Source organism: Osmerus eperlanus, chromosome 5 (genome assembly GCF_963692335.1).
Source record: "Osmerus eperlanus chromosome 5, fOsmEpe2.1, whole genome shotgun sequence".
In the NCBI taxonomy this organism is placed as follows: domain Eukaryota; kingdom Metazoa; phylum Chordata; class Actinopteri; order Osmeriformes; family Osmeridae; genus Osmerus; species Osmerus eperlanus.
The window spans coordinates 20,316,274-20,326,273 of NC_085022.1; positions in this window are offsets into that span (position 1 = coordinate 20,316,274).

Consider the following 10,000-nt stretch of genomic DNA (forward strand, 5'->3'; position numbering starts at 1 on the left):
CAGTGTCCTTGGTACCTGAAATAAGTGGCTGAATAGATCCACACATTGTAGAATGTTGGAAATAATATTGCAGTAGACAAATTCCATCTGCTGCAATCCTGTGAGTTTCTGTAATGTATGGTGTGTGTGGTGCTGTGTTTAAAGAATTCGGTTTAGGGGATTTTTTTTTAATCGTTGACATCTTTTTGAGTGTGAAAATGTGTGTGGTCCTGTCTTTGTGTGTTGCTCCCCCAATGGATCAATTTTAATGAAGCAGTGCCTCACATTCAATTGACTGCAATTTAAATGTGTGTGTGTATGTGTGTGTCTGAGTGTGTGTGGTAACCCTACACGGCCTAATAACCCATGTGATTAAAGCCAAAGGTCACATACCGTCTCTCTCTCTCTCTCTCTCTCTCTCTCTCTCCTCTCTCTCTCTATCTCTCTCTCTCTATCTCTCATCTCTCTCTCTCTCTCTCTCTCCTCTCATCTCTCTCTTCTCTCTCTCTCTCTCTCTCTCTCTCTCTCATCTCTCTCTCTCAGTGGGTGATGTTATTTGTGTGACTCTGAGTCTTTTGGCCGGAAGTCAACACGGACTCAGTCGGTGTGATGGCTGTGCCTCATGTTGTCCAGTTTAATCTGTGTGCTTTAGCCAGTGTAGGGCAGGGTGCTCGGCCATCTGTGAGGGCGTCACACGCCACCAAAACCACCACCATCCACTCTCTCTGTCACACACACACACACACACCATCATGTAGACACAGGTTACCTTTACTTATTTACCCAACGCAGGCTTTGGCTGAGGCCAGGGCCGGGCTTGGACTGGGGTCAGGACGGGGGAATTTGATTTGAACTCCTTTTCAGCCCCCTGATTAGTGACTGTCTCGACACAGGCTGTAAATGAGAGTATGCTGTGCTGTCTCCCCCTGGACCAACAGGCCTCCCCTTAAGCCTCCCTGACACCCAGACATCTCTAATTGGTACCCTTGTAACAGCAGCACAGTTCAATGTAATGATCCATGAATATCAAACAAGGCCAATTGAATGAGTTACTGTACATCTGTCCGTCCTCCAGCTGCCTCTCCCCTCCCCCGGATCTGTGCCCCTGGAGTCTGTCTGATGGACAGGTGTCAGGGTCAGGTCAGCCTGGTGCGCAGGAGATGGTTGGGGAACCATAAATGTATCCTGGGAGTGAGAGGGAATAAGAGATGGGGGGGGGCAGGGGCGAGAGAAAGACGTCTCCCCTGTCTCAGAACAGAAGAGGAATGGTAAAGGAAAGGGGGAGAGAGAGAGAAAGGGAGGGAGGGAGAGAGAGAGAGAGAGAGGAGAGAGAGAGAGAGAGAGAGAGAGAGAGAGAGAGAGAGAGAGAGAGAGAGAGAGATGGGGGTGCTGGGAGGGGAAGGCTGGTCTTTGTGCTTCCTCCAGATGAAGCCTTGATCATCACCATCAGGGACACTGGGAGAGGAGGAGGAGAGAGGGAGGGAGAGGGAGAGAGAGGGAGGGAGAGATGAAGGAGTGAGAGAGGGTAGCAGGGTGTGAAGCTACTGGTTTAAAATGAAATTTCACTTCTTTATTTATTAGCTGAACTCATAGCTCAAGGCTATCTGCCTGCTTTGTGTTGTATGTTTTCTGGCCTCACTGCCCCCCTCCCCCTCGCCTCTTCATCCATGTGTTGTTGATGTGTGTGTGCAAGTGCGTGTGTGTGTGTGTGTGTGTGAGAGAGAGCCTGTGTGTATTTGCGGGCGTGAGCATGTATGTTAGTGTGCACTCTCACCACGGTGCTTAGTTCATGTTGCCCGTGGTTTCCGAGTGGGTGTACGTTTTGTATGTAAGCATGCGTCATTCAATGGGGTGTACTGTAATTGTGTGTGTGTGTGTGTGCAGCCTTGTACGAGCAAGAGCCTGGGCTGGTGCCTTGGGAATGAATGGCATCTTTTGGGATGGATTGGTTCTATTATGTGGGTGCCAGACACGCTGTGCCTGAATCTGCACCACAAAACGACCCAGTGGAAACACAACCACTCCCTGTCTGCAGCCCTGCTGACAATGCCTCACAGCAACCCAGGCCCCAGGACACAGCAGACAGGAGGGGTTTTTAATTGTTTTCCTTCACTGTCAACAGAACTCGGCGAGGCTGGTAGACAGTAGAGGCTCCGCAGACGCGATTTTAAAGCACATTTCTCTTGTTAGTAGATGCATTTCCAACCCTTTTCATTGAGTAATTGCCTGGAGAACGAGGCTGGCGTGGTTGAAGTGGGGTTGTGTGGAGGAAGAGGAGGGGCTGGGTGGTGTGTGGGGGTGGGGGTCATTTGTCCCCGTAAGACAGGAAACCAGCCTTGTGTCTACGCCGCAGAGGAAACAAAACTCCCAGAGCCACAAACACAACGGTCATGGATATTTCCCACGAACACAAAAACACATGTTTGCGAGGGGTATTTCCCCACATTTGGTCCTGGGTTCCACAGAGACACTGGAACTCTTGTTCTCCTCCGCTTCCCTCTCCGTCCCCTCCTCCGCCCCCAAACGACCCTGGCCCCCTCCGTCATGCGGGCCGGGAGTGTGATGGATGAATGGGGTGTGGATGGGGGTGCGGCTGGTGTCAAACCACTCAACACTCTCTCTGTCTCCTGACGCTGGTTTCTTGAGTGTCGAGGCCCCGACTGTCTGTCTGGTGACACTTCTTCTGTCTCTCTTTCCTTTTCCAAGTTAATTCACGGTTCCGTCATCCCTTTGGGCATGCCGTACAAAAGCCCTATCTGCTCAGTGTGGAAGAACAAGGCGGAAGATTCCGGCCTCCACTCACACGAAAGCCTGCCGCGAGCGAGCGCCCGAGCGCCATACTCCAACTCAATAAGAGCTATGACTCACAGCTGCTGAAAAATGTATCACTTCTAAATGGAACCAGACATCAGCTCTCTCCGTCTTTCCCTCTCCGTCTTTCTCATCTCTCTAGTTTTTGCATCTCTGCTCTCTCTCTCTCTCTCTCTCTTTCTGTCTGCTGTTTTCTATCTTTTCCCTCTCTTTTGTCTTCTCTCGCTCTTTTTTTTTACGTCTCCCGCCATTTTTCTTCTACAAGTTTAACTAGATATCTCGTAGAAAGGATGTGTGTGTTTGGGAATGTGTGTCAGAACGGCTCCTCTCTCTCTCTCTCTCTCTCTCTCTCTCTCTCTCTCTCTCTTCTCTCTCTCTCTCTCTCTCTCTCTCTCTCATCTCTCTCTCTCTCTCTCTCATTCTCGTCTGTCCCCCATCGTATGTGTCTGCTGCGCGGTGGAGTCTCTGACACCGGAGCCTCAGCCGGAGGAACACGGGCCTCGCGAGCAGCTTCAGGCAGGACTGGAGAGACACAAGCTCAACTCTGACTTTAAAACATTAAAACATCAGAACATGCATTCCCCCGGCACACTCAGGACTCACCATGTCTGCTTCGCTCTTCTTTTCACAGACACCCCCCCCTTTCACCCGGCAAGCCTCTCTTGGTAGTGTACCAAAACAAGAGGGGTCCAGCGTTCACACTCGGTCGATACTGGCTTCCATCCCCCCACCCCGTTCTCCTCCTCCGCCTCCCTCCGCTGTCTCGGTGGAATGAAGTCCAGTCCATCAGAGAGCTGAATGTTATGTGGAGAATGTTGATCCTGCTGGGTTAACTGGCCTTGGGAGGAAGAACAGGGGGTTGAAAGGAGAAGGAGGAGGATGAGAAGGAGGGGGGAGAGGGGGGGAGAGAAGGAGGAGGAGGGAGGAGAAGGAGTAGGAGGGAGGAGAAGGAGGAGGAGGGCGGTTTAATCAGGAGGATCCAGCTTGGTGGGGCCCACAAAGACCAGGGAAGAGCCTCATCTGTTAGGAGAAGTGACTGTCTGGCCACCCCCAGCCCCCAGCCCTCTGCCCCCCAGTCCTATCTCCAGGCCCTCGCCACCTCTGACACTCCTAATCCGGGATCTGGATGAGGGTAGGGTGGTCTGGCCCCAGCACTGGAGAGCCTGGCTCCTAGCAGGTCTGGGTATCATCCAGACACCTGCTCCAACACCCAGACCTCCATCAGCGATGGCTCCTCTCTCCCCTCCCAGTTGGCCGAGTGGTCTGGGGATTCAGCTGATTAGATAAACATTGTTTTCTGCTTGGTTTGTATTAACCATCCAACCTGCAGTAGAGCAGGAGAACACTAGTAGGAGTGTCAGAATGTAAAACTCTCCTGTTTTCCAAAGGAATTGGAGATGAGTGAAGTCAGTTTCAGCCTTGTGAAGGCGTATGGTTCCATCATGGTTTCAAGTCCTCTCAGGGGACTATTTACTGGGAAGAGACACCTCATTGTTGAGTTTGTGTGTGTTGAGTGTGTGTGTGTGTGTTATTATGTTGCGTGGCTTTGACTGCTGTCTCTGTCAGTGTATCTATGTGAAGGGCACGGATGTTGCTGGTGATCTTGGTGGTATTATTTACACAATCTACCCATTCCACCCCCCCACCCCCCACGCCACCACCACCACCCTACTCTTTTAGGGGGAGACAGAGACTGGGGCCTTTCATGGGGCTAATTGGAGTGTGCGAGCCATCACAGCTGAAGTGCTCCCTCAGGGCCCTCTCTTTCTCCTCCCTCTCTTCTCTCCCTCCCTCCATCTCTCTCCATCTCCCCCTCCAACACCCTCTGTTTTATTATCATTTGCCATATCGAGTAAACAACCTGTTAGTCTAAATTAGTTGTCCCATGAGTGATGAAGCAGACAGCTCCCCGCCCCCCTTCCTCTCCTCGGCCTGTCCTTGTCTCTCCGTCTCTCTCACTCCCTGCATCCCTGTGAGCTTTTTTCCCCCTCTTTTGTGTTTCCTTCTGTTCTGCCTGGTTTGCCTCTATTCTGCCTGGTTTGGCACGGAGCCCATTTGAAAGAAAGTGGTGCTGGTGATGGTGGTGATCTGTCTGTGTGTGTGTGTGGGGTGGAGCGGGGGGGGGGGGGGTGGAGGGGGGGGGGGGGGGGGGGGGGGGGGTTGAAATGAAGATTGAAGCGGACAAAAAGCCCCGGCATAACCTTGAGGTGGAAATTAATAATGATAAAAATAATTACTGCCCACTCCCCTCGCCCACCCCTCACCGACCTAGTTTCCATAATGGAGAACGATAGCCCCCAGTGTCCCTCTACGGTTTGTATGTGTGTGTTTGTACGTCCTGTCTGTTTATGTGTGTCTTGGTGTGCACGTTTATGGGTGTGTGCACTTTTCTGTGTGTGTGTGCTAAGTGTGTGTGTGTGTGTGTGTGTGGAAGGGTCTGCAGAAGGGCTCTAGTGTGACGGGGATGGATGTAGGACAGGACCTACATGGAGCGTGCAGCGTGAAGGCCAGGCAGCTTAGGGAGGGGAGCAGCTGAAGTCCCTCACACCGCTGCAGGGGAAAACAGACACAGGTACAGGTAACACACACAGGTACAGGTAACACACACAGGTACAGGTAACACACACAGGTACAGGTAACACACACAGGTACAGGTAACACACACAGGTACAGGTAACACACACAGGTACAGGTAACACACACAGGTACAGGTAACAGATGGCTCGCCGCTGGCTCTCCCTCCTGCTCTATCACACCCAGAGAGTCTAGGGAGAGTTCTGGAGATGCTGGTCTGGACCCACACATTCTCTTGACCAGCTGAAGTTTGATGCTTGGCGGATTGTAATGTCTACAGACCTTGGTTGGGTTGTTTGTGGTGTGTGTGTTTTTGTGTGTATATGTGAGTGTGTGTACGTGTCTGTATGCGTGTGTATGTGAGTGTGTGTAATGCGTGTGTGTGGTGTGATGCCCAGCAGATCATGATGACTCTCTGTAGCTTCTCTGAGTAGCTGGCAGAGAGCGGTTCGCAGCACAGCGCCCACCATCTGTTCCACACACTCCCCTGCTGGACACACCTGCTCAGACACACACACAGGGCAGACACCACACACACACACTCACAACCCATGCACACACACTTTCACACACACACACACACACACACAACACACACACACACACATACACACACACAAAGTACATACACAATCTAAAACCATGAACTGTGACACACTTACCACCCTTAGATAACCTATGGACAGCACATTCACCCATCCAGCCACACATCTTCCATGTGTTTCATCCCCAGCAGACCCCCCCCCCCCCCCCTCCCACCCCTCCCCCATACCCCCCCCCCCACCACCACCCTCCCATACCCCCCCCCTACCACCCTCCCCATACCCCCTCCCACCCTCCCCATACCCCCACCCTCCACCCCCAAAAAATTGTGCACACAAGCCTTGCAAGGAAATTCATTATTCCTCAGAAGCAGTGTTGTTTGTTTGCCTGTGCATTACCCTATCAGGCATCTTCAACATTTAATCATATTAATGAAAGTAGCCAATATTGCTTGAATCTAATGTAATGTTCAGTGAACTTCTGTACTGCATCTAGGCTTTATTTCCTCAAACACCTACAGGGACACAGCGACCATTACTGTGTGGCCTGTACTGTGCTCCCAAGCCACACACGTCCTACAAAGCTCTCTCCCTATCCAGTGCCATCTCCTGCGACTAGCCATTGAGAATAATTAAAAGTGTTTAATTAAGCCAGCGAGGAGCCAGGGGGCAGCTGTCTGTCTGTCAGTCTGTCTGTCTGTCTGTCTGTCTGTCTGTCTGCTCTGTGTGGGAGAAGAGATAACCTCTGACCCTCTCCCCTCTCTCTATTTTAGAACGCCCTCTTCGATTCGTCGCTGTCACTTCTGAAAGTGCTGCAGGTCAGTCCACAATCACAGAGTGACCAAGGGAGTTGTTAAAGACTTACTGGATTATTTTAGCTGTGGGCTGGAACTTGGTGTAATTGGCTTTAGGTACCTGTCCATGCATACTGTATGTAGTGCTTGTATTCGTGTGTGTGTGTGTGTGTGTGTTTGAAGGATGAGGTGGAGAAGAATGGGGCTGTCTACAGAAGAAGCCCCCCCCCACACACACACACACAAACACACAAACACACAAACTTCGTCTCAGTGCTGCAGCAGCAACACAGATGTAGAAACGTGAGTGTGATCTCCGTCACACTAACCTTGAAATGTCTCACTACGTGTTCCACACAGCAGGGACCTCTCTCATGAGGAAGGGTGTGTGTGTGTGTGTGTGTGTGTGGGTGTTTTTTGTGTGTGTGCTTGGGTACTGACTGGGACTGGCTGGATTCCACAGCTGGCCTCCCAGGTGAATGACATCACCACAGCCCAAAATAAAACTTGTCTCGGAGAGTGGAGACACACAGGAAGAGGAGGATCATTGGTCAGCCTTACTTTAGTGTGTGTATGTGTGTGTGTGTTTGTATGACCAATGCTGCTGTCATCTGGCGGTTCAGAAATTGCTTCTATGCTTTTATGTGTTTGTTTCTGTGGTTGTTTGTGTGTGTGTGTGTGTGTGTGGGAGAGAGAGTGTGTGTGCATGTCGGGGGCCGGGTGTTTGGATGTGTACTTCTTCAGTGCGACCACAGACCCTGCAGCCGCTGAAGGAGAAACCACAGAGGAGGTCGTTCCACTGCCAGGCCCTTAGCCCCGTCCTCAGAACAGATATCACTGCTCAGTCTCCTTCACTTTGTCCTTTTATCATTGAGCTATTCTTCTGAGAGGGGGGCTGTGAAACAGTGAGCCTGGAAACACATTCATCACCCTGAGACCACCTTACACGGCGACAACATTAGCCCCCTTTTCTCCAGGAGTGTGGAAATAGTTTGGAGAAAAGGGGGGGGGGGGTTGGAGGTTGTGGATGGAGGAAAATAGGAAATTATTTTACTCACTAGCACTGAGAGGGAGAGGGAGGGAAGAAAGGAGAGAGATGGAGAGACAGATGGAGAGAATGTGCGACAGAGAGGAGGAGGGATGCAGCCTCATGCTGTTTGTGTTTATTCCAGAGAGAGAGAAAGAGAGAGAGAGAACAACTAAATGATGGGAGGGGGAGGGGGTGGGAGGGCGATGGGTAGAGAAAGTATGTAGGCAAAGAGACAGAAACTAAGCTATCATTTTGGAGCCTGGATAGAGATAACAAGGAGGGAGAGACCAGAAGAGCATCAGCTAGAGTCTGCTGAGCTGCGTAGCAGTGGTGAGTTTTAATCTAGACCGGAGAGGAAAGGCGGAAAAAAAGGAGGAGAAATTAAATGTGTTAGAGAGGAGGGGGGGAGAAAGAAAAAGAATGAGAGGGAGAGAGAGGAGAGAGAGAGAGAGAGAGAGAGAGAGAGAGAGAAGAGAGAGAGAGAGAGAGAGAGAGAGAGAGAGAGAGAGAGAAGAGAGAGAGAGAGAGAGAGAGAGAGAGAGAGAGAGAGAGAGAGAGAGAGAGAGAGAGAGAGATGAGAGAGAGAGAGAGAAAAGAGAGATTGAGAGATTGAGATGTAGAGAAGAGGGAGAGAGAGTGATTGAGAGAGGAGAGAGAGAGAGAGAGAGAGAGAGAGAGAGAGAGAGAGAGAGAGAGAGAGAGAGAGAGAGAGAGAGAGAGGTGGCTCAGTGCTCTGACAGTCAGAGAAAGTTGGAGAATCTCCTGGAAAAGGAGATTCTGATGGAAAACCCATAAAAAAAGCAACAGAGGCCAGAGTAGGAAAAACAAAACACGGGGAAAAAAGAAGCGGAGGGAGAGACAGAGGGAGAGAGGGAGATAAGGGGGGAGGGGAGATGAGCAGAGACACGGAGAGAGGGAGAGAGACATGTAGCAAGTAAGAGGGGAGGGGGGGTGAGTGGAAAGGGGGTAGAGAGAGAGAGAGAGAGAGAGAGAGAGACAGAGACAGAGAGAGAGAGAGAGAGAGAGAGAGAGAGAGAGAGAGAGAGAGAGAGAGAGAGAAGAGAGAGAGAAGAGAGAGAGAGAAAGGAAGGAGAGGGAGGTGTGATGGTGGGTGGTGGGTGGGGGAGAAGGGGAGACATGCATGCTGGTGGATGGGCAGACAGACAAAGGAGGGAGTGAAGGAGGGATCTGCAAGGGAGATGGTAGGAAGGAGAGAGAGAAGCTAAAGAGGCAGAGAGATCAGACAGCAGAGGTCTCAGGAGAAGGATGGAAGGGTGCTCTGTGGACTGATACGGGTAGAGAGAGAGAAAGAGGAATATAGAGAAGCAGGGCTCCTGCGAAAAAAAGAGAGAAAGAGGGAGGAAGAGAAACAGCGAAAGGGAAAAGAGTGAGTTTGAGAGGGAAAAGGAGACAGGGAGAGAAGCAGAGAGGGGGCTGGAGAGAAAAAGCAAGAGTGATAGACTGACAGAAAAGAGGGAGGAGAAAGAGGAGGGAGGGAGGCCGTCTCGTACAGCGTACAGCACGCGTGGAGCCAGCGCTGGAAAGAAAGGGAGGGAGGGAGGGTGGGAGGAGAGAGGGAAACAGAGGGAGGGGGGTGAGGTATTTAAGCGCTGGAACAGGACAGCACAGGCGAAGCTCTGAACTCCCAGAGAGAGGAGGCTGAAGAGAGAAGACACACAACAGAAGAACAGAGCACAGCCTAACACACACACACACACACCCCGTCCTCAGCCTGTGGACCATCCATCCGGAGGTCCTCACTGCCTCAAGCCATCCTCTTGGACCCTACTTGTGTGTGACTACCTGTTCCCACGCATCCCTCTCAGTCCTCTCCTCCTCCTGCACCCACCCACTCTCTCTCCCTCGCTCCGCGTGAGGGGATGGCGCGGGCCTCTCTCGGGGGTGCCGTCGGCTGTGCCCTGCTGGCCCTGGTGCTGGGGGCTGGCGTGGATTTGTCGAGCCCCCCCGCGGGCTTCTACCCTCGCTTCAACCCCTTTTTCTTCCTGTGCACCCACCACGGGGAGCTGGAGGGGGCTGGGGTGGCCGAGGGCAGGGGCGAGGTGTTGCTCTCCCTCCAGATCGCTGGGAGCCCCACCGTGTACACCCCAGGACAGGAGTACCAAGGTGAGTGACCCCCTACCTAAGAACCAACCCTTCCCACCACCAGTGCCGCCATTCTCAATGTGGCTATCTTTGTCTGCTAGGGAGATGGATCGCCGGTATCAATATCGGCAAGTTTTTAGGTGGCGTTTTTACGTGAAGCATGTGGT